The sequence below is a fragment of the Botryllus schlosseri genome, chromosome 3, assembly GCF_051294905.1.
Source record: "Botryllus schlosseri isolate E-star chromosome 3, Bs_hap1, whole genome shotgun sequence".
NCBI classification, from domain to species: Eukaryota; Metazoa; Chordata; class Ascidiacea; order Stolidobranchia; family Styelidae; genus Botryllus; species Botryllus schlosseri.
Window position 1 is genome coordinate 21,988,571 of NC_137238.1, and position 15,550 is coordinate 22,004,120.

The window sequence follows — 15,550 nt, forward strand, 5'->3', positions numbered from 1 at the left end:
GAAACCTTGAACAAGCTATCGGTTTTTTTTGTTTTGTTGTAATCGAAGTGAACGGAAATAGTATTACGTCTCAACATTTTAACATCTTCCCATACACAAAAGAGTAAAATACAAAAAACCTTGTCAAGTCAATCCGTTTGTAACTTACCCAACCAAAGCAAAAAGTATCCTTATGAAAAGTAGACAAGACTACGCGAGTAATCACCACAATCCAAAATCCATAGCAAGTTCGGTTGTATTCATAGTCCACCAACTCGTACTTTTATTCAACTGTAAAAGTCGTTACTATTCCGCAAGACAAAGAAATTACTATGTGGTATATTTTGTAAGACAAAAGTAATTACTTCTCGGTGTCGGCGACTTGAGATTAACATATGTTTTGAGTATATGATATTTGAATGTCTGACCAACGTAGTTAAGAATTCATTTTATACGATCCAACACCGGTATTACATTGAAAGTTATCATGCTGTAAACATAAGGATTGACACATGGATTTGACATATGTAATAGTTGATCATGACTTGATTATTAAATTATTCGCGTTAATTAGACCCGGCGTTGTGGTAAAGGTTATTATGACAGCAACAAACTTTTCACCGCCGTGGTTATTAACATATTGATTTGTAAAACTATACTTGTCTGAAATATTCTTGGTTTGAAAGATATTCCGTGTTGGTACAAATCACTCTGTGTATTACGGATATCAGAAAATATTTTTACAAATGTAGTTGTTTCCAGTAACCAAGACTAAAGATGACACAACAATTTCGTTTGGAATATCTTTACTGGACGCATCCTATTCTACTAGACTTGAGTAATACACAAAACTCATAGCATTAACAAAATCGCAATAGGCGCTGCACTGAAATCTACAAAATGTGTTTGTATTGTTACTCAAAGTAGTGATCATAAATTATCATTTAAATAAGTAATTGTAATCATAAAACCAAACTTGTGAAAGTCATTACCATAACAAAAGAATATTGTAGGTTGCTTGCTAAATGTATACCGGAAATATTTGTAGAACGCTCACGACCAAAGAAATCGAAAATTTCTCCGCATTGTCATTCGTCAAAGTATATGTTGTCACAATACTCATCCCGTAAAAGATCTTACTTGTATGTGATTGAATCGCCGGTAATTAACTCGCTAAATCAAACCATAAGGAAATTTCACTCAGTCATCGGATTATGATATTAAACAGCGTCGCTTAATCGGTATAGAGCGTTTTTCTAAATGCAAATCATACCTGACCAACAGAAAACAATTTTCACTCACCTCGTAATGAAACCAAGTGGTGGACCTACGTTCAATATTTTGTTTGTGTCAAATACTTTGCAATAAACACACACACTGGAGTGGTTGAGCTTTACATCATCAAGCTGTCATCTGTAAATCGAGATCACATCCGACTTGCAACTGTATCGTTTACCTAACCGAGTTGTATGCACAGTTTCATATTTTTATCATTTAGTGATTGCTGAACATACCAAACGATACACATTCACTTCCGAAATACTGCGTTGATCTCAATTCCCTTTGTCGTGATAACCGAAGTACATTTGTTTCGAATTCGTAACAGCCGACTTTTCTATGACACGATAAATTTTGACAAGTTATGCTTAGAAGGTTGGTGCATATCGCGAAAAATAATATACCACCCATATTGATATTGCTACTCCATTGATCGGTATTTTCACGCGAGTCGATTTTCAAATGAGTAAAATTTATTACATGAGTTTCTCCGCTTAATGTAAATGAAAACTCAGTCGTCTTTTAACATCACAAAGACATTGATAAAAAGTAAGCAATCAAACACAACACTTTGTACGACACTAATTATTGTTCCACACATCTCATTTCATACTAAGTGTATACGAAAGATATTCATGTTACACGAAAATATTCGCTCATGCTACAAACCTGTACAATGATTGGTGGTGTAAGGCCAGCACAATTGTGGTATCCATACGAGTTTAGTTAACACAATTTACGACACCGAGGTCGCCCCATCTTTCGTAAGACAACAAACCAAGGCTTCAGGATATGTCCATGTCATAACAATAAATCAGCTACTCCAACAACAGAGTACATATGTTTTCTAGCACAGTGCTTACATCTTACACACAAATCAACCCACTTTGCTAACGAAAAGTGCTGAGTCATCACAACAATACAACTAAAACATACTATCATACAAAATGGCCGTTATAGTTTGCTCACCAACGATACATCGTACAAGTAGCAAGTCTCGAGAATCCAGTTATTCAAAAAACGTGAAAGTGTTCCTACGCCAAGTCGGTATGTTGACGAAAGCATATATTGTAATATCATGATCGATTTACATTCGTTGGTCACAAAATGTCACTACTCTAAATAATTATTTTTCACTCAAAACCTACTTGTCACCATTCGTTTCATCAAGCACGAGTTCAAGAAACCTGCTACGACATGAATTGTTATTTTTATGTTGTGTAAATAGGTAATAATTAATTTTAGTAACAGTATATCAACATCATCGAGTTGCGCGAATAGATTTACATGTGGTCTTGTGGTTTTAATCGAAGTATACAGCACGGTCTAATGTAGAGTCATCTCTACTGTACAGCAACTCGGTAATCGAAATGCATTAAAATTTAAACAACGATCTTGTTTCGTCGCACCAAAAACATGTTTACTATCGCGATACTCTGCACAGGTCGTGTAAATCCTTTTCACACTCGTAATAGTATACCTACAACTACCGGTGACAACGTTCAACAATACCAACGACACTAAAAAAAACGATACCTACCCAAGTAAAATTACCATTTTCACCTGGAGGTCGGTCGTTACCCGAGTAGAAATACCATTATCCTTTGGAGATTTATCGTTTACCCAGTGTAACAAACCCCTTATCCTTTGGAAATCTATTTTTTCTCTGGGTAACAATCCTTTTTCACTTGGAAATCTATTTTTTCTCTGGTTAACAAACCTTTTTCACTTGGAAATATATTTTTTCTCTGGTTAACAAACCTTTTTCACTTGGAAATATATTTTTTCTCTGGTTAACAAACCTTTTTCACTTGGAAATATATTTTTTCTCTGGGTAACAAACCTTTTTCATTTGGAAATATATTTTTTCTCTGGTTAACAAACATTTTTCACTTGGAAATATATTTTTTCTCTGGGTAACAATCCTTTTTCACTTGGAAATATATTTTTTCTCTGGTTAACAAACCTTTTTCACTTGGAAATATATTTTCTCTCTGGGTAACAAACCTTTTTCACTTGGAAATATATTTTTTTCCCGGGTAACAAACCTTTTTCCCTGAGCAACAAACCATTTTCACTTGGTGATCCGTCGTTTACCCGAGTAAAAATATCATTTTCCTTTGGAGATTCGGCGTTTACCCAGTGTAACAATACATTTTTACTTGGAAAAATACTTTTACCTAGAGTAACTAATCATTTTCTCCTGGGCAACAAACCCTTTTCGTCTGGAAACTGTCATTTACCTGAGTACCAATACCGTTTTCACTTGGAAATCTATCTTCTCCCTGGGTAACAATATCATTTTCGTTTTGAAAACTGACAACCACACCGGCCAATTTGATATTTTTGTATATTGTTACAACGGACAGTGACAAAATATACACCAACAACGACTCCGATACATTTGTGTAATCGCATACTCACTTGTTCTGGTGCATCCCATCAAAATCGATGGTTAGCCACACACACACACACACACACACACACAATACCAATGCACTATTTCGATATGACTGCGATGTCCGGGTTCGTGCTTTAGATTTTCCAGAACCAATCCGTCTAAAGTTGTAATCCCCCCGCCTTTGTTAACTGGTTGATACACGGATAACAATCTTCGGAAAATGTAGGAACGCATACTACCCATCGTGCTAACGATTCCAGGTTACTTGTGATTAATTTCCTTGCTCACCCTATACAGATTATACGTACAGCGATATGTAGTGGTAATCGGTTTGGTCAATACATATCGCCTCATTCAGTATGGAATTACAAACCCAATACAGGTCAGTTCATAACCGGATCCGGATATTCAATGCAAAGCGATAAAGCAGAACCAATGACCAAATGTAATTAAACATGTAGATTCACAACCCTTGATTTTTTTTTCGTGAAAAATGACAATACATATCGAATATATATTTTACGATGGTTCAACCCTGCCAAGTATTCACGTAAATGTGGTTTATGACATTACATACAATGTATCAGTGTATCAATGTTGGGTGTTTATGCACACATCGGTATGACCCATAGACAATATCATCATACCCTCCAGGACTTCGTTATTGCATCGTGAGGTCAATAAAATCAATCGGTGGCATAGACGACAGAAGGCTTGGAGATCCAATGTAAAATTCAGACAAACAAACGGATATATTTGTCCATCTTGGTTATTCACTCAACTACCATTGGTGCTCTCGATACAGCGAACGGTACAGTATGCAACGCATATCATTAGAGTGATATATCCACAGATAAATATGGGGCCTGGCCACAATAATTGTATCGAGATTTACCCAGATTACTATCCGTTCACTGATTCACTCGATGGTTTTAGCAACTTGTAACAACACAAGATAGATACGACTGGAATTACTAATATTCATAATGTTTATGATAAGTGTCGTTACCGATCGTTCACTAAGTCGATATGAATATTCAAAAAATCGGATATCACTACTCTCAACACCAGTGATTCGGTTAAAGTTTAAAATCGATTTGATAATGTAATCCAAGGTGTGTTTCTGTGGGATCTGATAACCTTTACGAGAGAGTGCTGTCTCTTTGACACATGAAACAATTATTATCAACCACACCTTGCGTGCATCGATTTGTCGGCGTCGTACAATTATTGTGGCCAGGCCCCATATTTATCTGTGGATATATCACTCTAATGATATGCGTTGCATACTGTACCGTTCGCTGTATCGAGAGCACCAATGGTAGTTGAGTGAATAACCAAGATGGACAAATATATCCGTTTGTTTGTCTGAATTTTACATTGGATCTCCAAGCCTTCTGTCGTCTATGCCACCGATTGATTTTATTGACCTCACGATGCAATAACGAAGTCCTGGAGGGTATGATGATATTGTCTATGGGTCATACCGATGTGTGCATAAACACCCAACATTGATACACTGATACATTGTATGTAATGTCATAAACCACATTTACGTGAATACTTGGCAGGGTTGAACCATCGTAAAATATATATTCGATATGTATTGTCATTTTTCACGAAAAAAAAATCAAGGGTTGTGAATCTACATGTTTAATTACATTTGGTCATTGGTTCTGCTTTATCGCTTTGCATTGAATATCCGGATCCGGTTATGAACTGACCTGTATTGGGTTTGTAATTCCATACTGAATGGGGCGATATGTATTGACCAAACCGATTACCACTACATATCGCTGTACGTATAATCTGTATAGGGTGAGCAAGGAAATTAATCACAAGTAACCTGGAATCGTTAGCACGATGGGTAGTATGCGTTCCTACATTTTCCGAAGATTGTTATCCGTGTATCAACCAGTTAACAAAGGCGGGGGGATTACAACTTTAGACGGATTGGTTCTGGAAAATCTAAAGCACGAACCCGGACATCGCAGTCATATCGAAATAGTGCATTGGTATTGTGTGTGTGTGTGTGTGTGTGTGTGTGGCTAACCATCGATTTTGATGGGATGCACCAGAACAAGTGAGTATGCGATTACACAAATGTATCGGAGTCGTTGTTGGTGTATATTTTGTCACTGTCCGTTGTAACAATATACAAAAATATCAAATTGGCCGGTGTGGTTGTCAGTTTTCAAAACGAAAATGATATTGTTACCCAGGGAGAAGATAGATTTCCAAGTGAAAACGGTATTGGTACTCAGGTAAATGACAGTTTCCAGACGAAAAGGGTTTGTTGCCCAGGAGAAAATGATTAGTTACTCTAGGTAAAAGTATTTTTCCAAGTAAAAATGTATTGTTACACTGGGTAAACGCCGAATCTCCAAAGGAAAATGATATTTTTACTCGGGTAAACGACGGATCACCAAGTGAAAATGGTTTGTTGCTCAGGGAAAAAGGTTTGTTACCCGGGAAAAAAATATATTTCCAAGTGAAAAAGGTTTGTTACCCAGAGAAAAAATATATTTCCAAGTGAAAAAGGTTTGTTAACCAGAGAAAAAATATATTTCCAAGTGAAAAAGGATTGTTACCCAGAGAAAAAATATATTTCCAAGTGAAAAATGTTTGTTAACCAGAGAAAAAATATATTTCCAAATGAAAAAGGTTTGTTACCCAGAGAAAAAATATATTTCCAAGTGAAAAAGGTTTGTTAACCAGAGAAAAAATATATTTCCAAGTGAAAAAGGTTTGTTAACCAGAGAAAAAATATATTTCCAAGTGAAAAAGGTTTGTTAACCAGAGAAAAAATAGATTTCCAAGTGAAAAAGGATTGTTACCCAGAGAAAAAATAGATTTCCAAAGGATAAGGGGTTTGTTACACTGGGTAAACGATAAATCTCCAAAGGATAATGGTATTTCTACTCGGGTAACGACCGACCTCCAGGTGAAAATGGTAATTTTACTTGGGTAGGTATCGTTTTTTTTAGTGTCGTTGGTATTGTTGAACGTTGTCACCGGTAGTTGTAGGTATACTATTACGAGTGTGAAAAGGATTTACACGACCTGTGCAGAGTATCGCGATAGTAAACATGTTTTTGGTGCGACGAAACAAGATCGTTGTTTAAATTTTAATGCATTTCGATTACCGAGTTGCTGTACAGTAGAGATGACTCTACATTAGACCGTGCTGTATACTTCGATTAAAACCACAAGACCACATGTAAATCTATTCGCGCAACTCGATGATGTTGATATACTGTTACTAAAATTAATTATTACCTATTTACACAACATAAAAATAACAATTCATGTCGTAGCAGGTTTCTTGAACTCGTGCTTGATGAAACGAATGGTGACAAGTAGGTTTTGAGTGAAAAATAATTATTTAGAGTAGTGACATTTTGTGACCAACGAATGTAAATCGATCATGATATTACAATATATGCTTTCGTCAACATACCGACTTGGCGTAGGAACACTTTCACGTTTTTTGAATAACTGGATTCTCGAGACTTGCTACTTGTACGATGTATCGTTGGTGAGCAAACTATAACGGCCATTTTGTATGATAGTATGTTTTAGTTGTATTGTTGTGATGACTCAGCACTTTTCGTTAGCAAAGTGGGTTGATTTGTGTGTAAGATGTAAGCACTGTGCTAGAAAACATATGTACTCTGTTGTTGGAGTAGCTGATTTATTGTTATGACATGGACATATCCTGAAGCCTTGGTTTGTTGTCTTACGAAAGATGGGGCGACCTCGGTGTCGTAAATTGTGTTAACTAAACTCGTATGGATACCACAATTGTGCTGGCCTTACACCACCAATCATTGTACAGGTTTGTAGCATGAGCGAATATTTTCGTGTAACATGAATATCTTTCGTATACACTTAGTATGAAATGAGATGTGTGGAACAATAATTAGTGTCGTACAAAGTGTTGTGTTTGATTGCTTACTTTTTATCAATGTCTTTGTGATGTTAAAAGACGACTGAGTTTTCATTTACATTAAGCGGAGAAACTCATGTAATAAATTTTACTCATTTGAAAATCGACTCGCGTGAAAATACCGATCAATGGAGTAGCAATATCAATATGGGTGGTATATTATTTTTCGCGATATGCACCAACCTTCTAAGCATAACTTGTCAAAATTTATCGTGTCATAGAAAAGTCGGCTGTTACGAATTCGAAACAAATGTACTTCGGTTATCACGACAAAGGGAATTGAGATCAACGCAGTATTTCGGAAGTGAATGTGTATCGTTTGGTATGTTCAGCAATCACTAAATGATAAAAATATGAAACTGTGCATACAACTCGGTTAGGTAAACGATACAGTTGCAAGTCGGATGTGATCTCGATTTACAGATGACAGCTTGATGATGTAAAGCTCAACCACTCCAGTGTGTGTGTTTATTGCAAAGTATTTGACACAAACAAAATATTGAACGTAGGTCCACCACTTGGTTTCATTACGAGGTGAGTGAAAATTGTTTTCTGTTGGTCAGGTATGATTTGCATTTAGAAAAACGCTCTATACCGATTAAGCGACGCTGTTTAATATCATAATCCGATGACTGAGTGAAATTTCCTTATGGTTTGATTTAGCGAGTTAATTACCGGCGATTCAATCACATACAAGTAAGATCTTTTACGGGATGAGTATTGTGACAACATATACTTTGACGAATGACAATGCGGAGAAATTTTCGATTTCTTTGGTCGTGAGCGTTCTACAAATATTTCCGGTATACATTTAGCAAGCAACCTACAATATTCTTTTGTTATGGTAATGACTTTCACAAGTTTGGTTTTATGATTACAATTACTTATTTAAATGATAATTTATGATCACTACTTTGAGTAACAATACAAACACATTTTGTAGATTTCAGTGCAGCGCCTATTGCGATTTTGTTAATGCTATGAGTTTTGTGTATTACTCAAGTCTAGTAGAATAGGATGCGTCCAGTAAAGATATTCCAAACGAAATTGTTGTGTCATCTTTAGTCTTGGTTACTGGAAACAACTACATTTGTAAAAATATTTTCTGATATCCGTAATACACAGAGTGATTTGTACCAACACGGAATATCTTTCAAACCAAGAATATTTCAGACAAGTATAGTTTTACAAATCAATATGTTAATAACCACGGCGGTGAAAAGTTTGTTGCTGTCATAATAACCTTTACCACAACGCCGGGTCTAATTAACGCGAATAATTTAATAATCAAGTCATGATCAACTATTACATATGTCAAATCCATGTGTCAATCCTTATGTTTACAGCATGATAACTTTCAATGTAATACCGGTGTTGGATCGTATAAAATGAATTCTTAACTACGTTGGTCAGACATTCAAATATCATATACTCAAAACATATGTTAATCTCAAGTCGCCGACACCGAGAAGTAATTACTTTTGTCTTACAAAATATACCACATAGTAATTTCTTTGTCTTGCGGAATAGTAACGACTTTTACAGTTGAATAAAAGTACGAGTTGGTGGACTATGAATACAACCGAACTTGCTATGGATTTTGGATTGTGGTGATTACTCGCGTAGTCTTGTCTACTTTTCATAAGGATACTTTTTGCTTTGGTTGGGTAAGTTACAAACGGATTGACTTGACAAGGTTTTTTGTATTTTACTCTTTTGTGTATGGGAAGATGTTAAAATGTTGAGACGTAATACTATTTCCGTTCACTCGATTACAACAAAACAAAAAAAACCGATAGCTTGTTCAAGGTTTCGACAAATAGATTGAAATATTCCGATTTAACTCATCGCGTCACAAGTCGATCGCGGTATGCACAAGTGGTTGTCAAGTTAGAAATATTTACAACAGGTGCTATTTCATTGAATGATTCTATTGTGTGTAGTAACACATTAAAATATCGCGATAGTATTTACTGAAACTGACAAACGGAAAACTCAGTCGTGAATAGAGTTGTAAGTTTCAAGGATTGTTTCAAACTATAATCTTGAAATGTGACTGGATCAAAGTTAGTAGTCATGTTTGTCAAAGTCCAAATATTTCATTTTGGATTATCTGGATTTACCTTTAGTACATCCCGCGAATGGATTCCGATGCGGTACTATAACATTTTTGATAATAATGACTCAAGGATTTTCAATCAACAATACTGGAATTTTTTGGTAATGCTAGAGTTGCCAAATGATTAGTTGCGTGTTTTTGTTAAGTGTTTGATTTCAAGTTAATAAAGACAATAACTGTGTAATGCACATACTTGTGATTCTTGATTCTTGTAGAGTTATAGTTGGTATTGATTCTATAAGTGTGAAAACAGCGGCGAATGCGCGAATAATTCGATGTAGCTGAAAGTCGGCGTCAGTAATATTCGGGTTACGTTCGATTCAACAAAAACGCGTTAAGGGATTTGTCAAAGGATTAGAGTTGTACCGATTTAGAACATTCAGATACGAATCGACTTGATTTGTGTAGTGAGTTTCATTTCAAGTTGATGAACACATTGATTGAATATTTTCATGGATCTTATCACGCAACTAAAGTCAGCCACTATTCTGGAGGTGTGAAACATATAGCGATCGCGGGCAAGTGACAAATTGTTGGTTTTCGAATCACCGCCTGCGACGGTTCTGTGACAAACTAATTACCGAAATATTACCTTGTGAGTGGGTATGAGGGATTGTTATGTCTGAAGCATTATCCGGCGAGTGGTCGTCGGATTTTAAAATTATCACACCCTTTTGAATAAGCGTTCACTTCACAGAGGATTAGGGTTAGAGCGGAAATAAGTGACAATTTGTCGCTATTCAAGTTACCGACACTGGCGGTCTGTTATTCGTTACTTGGTAAATCTTACCAGCGATATCAAGTTCTGTGACAAACTGATTACTAAAATTTCACCGCGTGAGCGATCAATATGCCTGTAACACCAAGTCGTGAAAGATGGTTATGACCGAGACATTATCTTGTCAGCGATCGCGGGGTTTTGCAAACTATTCCACAGCTATTTGAAGTGGTAATTTGTGACCGTTGTTATTGTTGATATTCGAATCACCGTCTACGCCGGCTCTGTGGTAAACTAAATACCAAAATATTACCTTGCAAGTGATTCCTAGACTTAGCAAACTATTTCACACCTTTTTTGCTGAAAGTACGACATACCGCCCGCAGTCTATACCGAAAGTACGAATCACGACCGCATCCATAAGACGCAATAGCCGCATGCGACCCCCGCCGTAAGAAATAAGAGCCGCATGCCAACACGAGTTTCCAATACGACATGCGAGAGATGCCTATACCCGAAAGTACGAATCACGACCGCGTCCATAAGAATCCATTACGAATCACGGGAAAGTACGAATCACGACCACGAGTTTTCATTACGATTCAGGAATAGTGTAATATTCGATAGTAGCGGCTGGACGAGAAATAATTCAGCGCGCAGGTCATTCGAAATATAGGTTGCACTGCTTAATCCTCACGACAAACCACGTTTCCGTCTGCGTGGTTATTGTTGGTGACTCGTACATATTCAACACCACGCGAGAGATACCTGAAAGTGCGAATCACCACCACCGCCTATAGCAAAAAAGGCGAGTCACGACCGCATCCATAAGAACACATGGTGAATCACCACAGATACCGTAAGAATACACGACAGACACATTTATCGTCGTTAGCATGTCGCCGCACGTATACCAAAAACATTAGCATGTCACCACGAGTTTCGCGTTATCATGCGACTGCACCCATAAGACGAAAACGTTAGCATGTCACCACGAGTTTCGCGTTATCATGCGACTGCACCCATAAGACGAAAACGTTAGCATGTCACCACGAGTTTCGCGTTATCATGCGACCGCACCCATAAGACGAAAACGTTAGCATGACACCCCCGCCATAAGACGAAAACGTTAGCATGCCACCCCCGCCATAAGACGAAAACGTTAGCATGCCACCCCCGCCATAAGACGAAAACGTTAGCATGCCACCCCCGCCATAAGACGAAAACGTTAGCATGCCACCCCCGGTTTTCGCGTTAGCATGCGACCCCGCCTATACTACCCCATGCAAAAAACACCAAGTCACGAGCGATCTACTATACTACTCACGTTTGACAACGCTATCTGACCAGCAAACCGATGGATTATTTGACTTGATTGTTAAGTTCAACGGCCGCATTGAATGAATGCTTTTTAACCATGATGAAATGTTTTCAAGTCATATTGTAGTTAATGTGGCCACTGACCGTATAGTAATTTACAACTTGAGTTGCTATACATGCAGTCAGATATAAAGACATGACAATTTGTTTATGCGTCTCAGGAAAGTTTTCTTTTAGTCTGCTACGTTTGAGCCACTATAATATCTTTTGATTATATAACTAACCGGAGGTCACGAATTACAAACATACACTAAAGCAATTATAACAAGAAACCAGAGGTCATAATTATGAATTACTTTGCCCGAGCTCTACAGGTAGGTAATTGTGTGGCGAGATAGCGCAATAGTATAATCCACGGCTGCAACACCAATGGGTTGCGGGTTCGATTTGAACGAGGTCGACTTCGTAATTCCTACCCAAGTGTTGGAGGTTTATCTATCTGACCATCGCGGGCTGAGAGAGGATTAAAAATTCTTAATAATATATTGCAATTACTAAATTTCTTGGCGAAATTCAGTCTTCAACTTGGGATTACAACCCTACGGGAGCCAAAGACCAACGTTTGGACTGAGGGACGAATTACTGTTTTGGTTCTGGTTCCAGCTACAACCCACGCTAACATGATCTATAAGCCATGGCGGCAGGTCCAAATGTTGAATAAAGAATTATGAAATAACGATAGGCGCCCGTTTCAAGTAGAGTCGTATGAGAATAAGACGAATCGAACATAAAATTCTGCCTTCAACTTAATACAGATATTGTACTGCAAGCTGCCGTTACGAGAAATGGCAACTATATCACCAGCTGTTGATTTTTACTGCTTCGTTGTGGAAACCGCAATGTTTTATTTGACGAGTACAAAATTTCAAATCTTTATCTGGTGTACGACGTACGTACGTAGACTGGTGAGGACCAGTGTTGCCACTCTAGGTACCCGGAAAAACACAAGATTATGTCGTGAAAAAACACTAGATTGGTGAAAAAAACATTAGATTAGTAAATTGCAGGAAAAGTTTGCCGTTGCCAAGTAATCATGATGACCAAGGTACAAATCCATCGATAAGAAGTGTTCCACACATGAATTCGATACATATGCATGATATGTTGCATAATTATTCAACGAAAATTAATGAAACGAATTGATAGAATGCATAATTATTCAACGAAAATTAATGAAAAGAATTCAATATCCCAAAAAAATCAAATATTGTCGCTTTCGAATTGTACGGCGTCATAAAAATTATCTTGCGATAATACAATGTACACCATCCATCAAACATAAGTATCTTTTGTGTGACATCTTGCTCACTGCCGCACATCTGCAACCAAACAATGGGGAGGTGTCCATGTGCAACATACTTCATTTCCACGAATGCAGTGGAATGTGGCAATGCCAAGAGATTCGTCATGAGCTTCCCCAGTAAAGGGAATTTTGATTCACCGAATTCATTGTGAACAGATTTCAATTTTGCAAAAATTCTGGTGAAGGGCATTGACTGATGACCTGCAGCTAATTTTGCGATCTTGCCAAAGCAGCCCATTCTTCCGACAATCATCAAGTTCATCAAATATTATCACAGAGGGAAATTGCACAGCTAGAGGAAGGATTGATCTTTTGTGTTGATATAGGCTGTTAACGGATTCAATACACTCATACATTTAAGTATGCTGTCCTCGGCAAATGAAAATCTTGCCCGAATCTGCAGACTGAGTTCAACAAGAAACGACACAGCATCAGCGCGAAATCGCTCTTCATTTTTCCAGAGACTTTCGCTCATGGGTACGGATTCACAGTGCACCCTGTTACGTAATAATTGCTTGTTACTGCACCACCACATAGAATTATTGAAAACAAACACAGCTAGAGACTAAATCGCCTGGTCAGCGATAAATTCAGCGTAGAATGTAGTAGTCTAACGTTGGAATATTCATTGTTTGCACGATTGCAGAAAAACACTAGATTAGCAAAATTTTGCGAAAAAAACACTGGGACACTAGGACGACCGGAAAAACACTAGATCTAGTGTTAAAACACTAGGAGTGGCACCACTCGTGAGGACTACTGCTCGCCAAGCAGCAACGGTCAAACTGCGTTTAACTAAGCATAAGCATAACCAAACATCAACGCACAAGTTACTATTTTAAACTATAGGCAGAGCGGAGATAAATTATACTGCTGCGAGGTAGTGGCGTGTGGAACGCGTTGATAACCTGATATACAGCACGGCGGGTGTTCTTACAATCAGACTAATGGACGACGTAGGTACATCGAATATATATTTACTGTGGATACTTCTTACACAATGACGCTCAAAGCTAATAGGCTGCTTCTGACGTAATAATGAGCAGTGGCGTTTGAAAATCAGACGTTTGTGCTGTCACGAACCTGGTATAACATCTTTTCCTTGTTCACGAATGTTCAGTTTATGTCATAGTCCTTGTACAAATAAAAAGTAATCGTTCTCTCACAGAGAAATCGATTAGATATGGGAAGTAGTCGATTACGATTACTTCGGACTTTTTTCGAATGTAATCGATTGCGATTACGATTACTTGAAAATGCTGTAATCGTCGTAATCGATTACGACTACTAATCACGATTACCCCATGTCTGGTTGTGACTCGAGTCAAGTCGAGTCATTTTCAATTCACCACCGAGTCAAGTACAAGTCAGCGAGAAGAGGATCGAGTCCGAGTCATGGTATTGCGACATTCCTCATTTTTAGCGGTCTCTGGTCACATTTTCAAGTACCAGTACCAGACATGGGGTAATCGTGATTAGTAATCGTAATCGATTACGACGATTACAGCATTTTCAAGTAATCGTAATCGCAATCGATTACATTCGGAAAAAATCCAAAGTAATCGTAATCGTAATCGACTACTTCACATATCTAATCGATTTCTTTGTGAAAGAACGATTACTTTTTTATTTGTACAATGAATATGACATAACCGAGCATACGTGAACAAGGAAGAGATATTGTACCAGTTTATTGATAACGCAAACGGTTGATTTTCAAACGCCACTGCTCATTATTACGTCATAAGTATTAGCTTTGCTCGTCCTTACGTAAGAAGTATCCACACGTAGTAAATATATTCGTTGTACATTGTTGTGTAATTGTTAGAACAGTGTAAGCCATGCTGTATGCTATATCAGGTTATCAATACACTTCAGACGCCACTACCTCGCAGCAAGATAATAATAATAATCGTTGGGTTATATTTTTCATCTGAACAAGTCACACACAATGTACAATGCGATGTAAAGAACAGATAGGAGGATGTCAAGCGACACGCCTGTAGTTGCGATCCTTTTAATCTAACATCCACCTCGGCCTAGAGTACCCGATGTCACAGTTCTTATCGGTTTTGATCTTGTTGAAGCCGCGGCCCTTTCTACCAGTTCTTTCCATTCCTTGTGAGTGCTTTCTTTAGTCGGGTCTTTTTCTGGGCAACGGCAACGGCGGGCGAAGAGGAGCCCAGATAAACCGCCGACGGCAATCGAACCGGACCTGCCAGATTGGTGAGCGCTTATCGTTACCACCACGCTATCTCCCGGCCTAATAATCACCACTCTGCCTAGTTTCAAATAGTAACTTATGTATTGATGTTTGGTTATGCTTAGTAAAACGCAGTTTGGTTATACGTAGTACGTAGCCTATGTATTATACGTACACAGGACAAAGATTTGAAATTTTGTACTCGTCAAATAAAACATTA

The 15,550-nt window shown here is 37.7% G+C and overlaps 1 long non-coding RNA gene across 1 annotated transcript in view; it reads left to right on the forward strand.

The window, feature by feature from the left end:
• LOC145436102 (uncharacterized) overlaps positions 1–15,550 on the forward strand; it is a 423,401-nt gene that overhangs the window by 74,434 nt on the left and 333,417 nt on the right. The gene's annotated exons all lie outside the window — the stretch shown is intronic.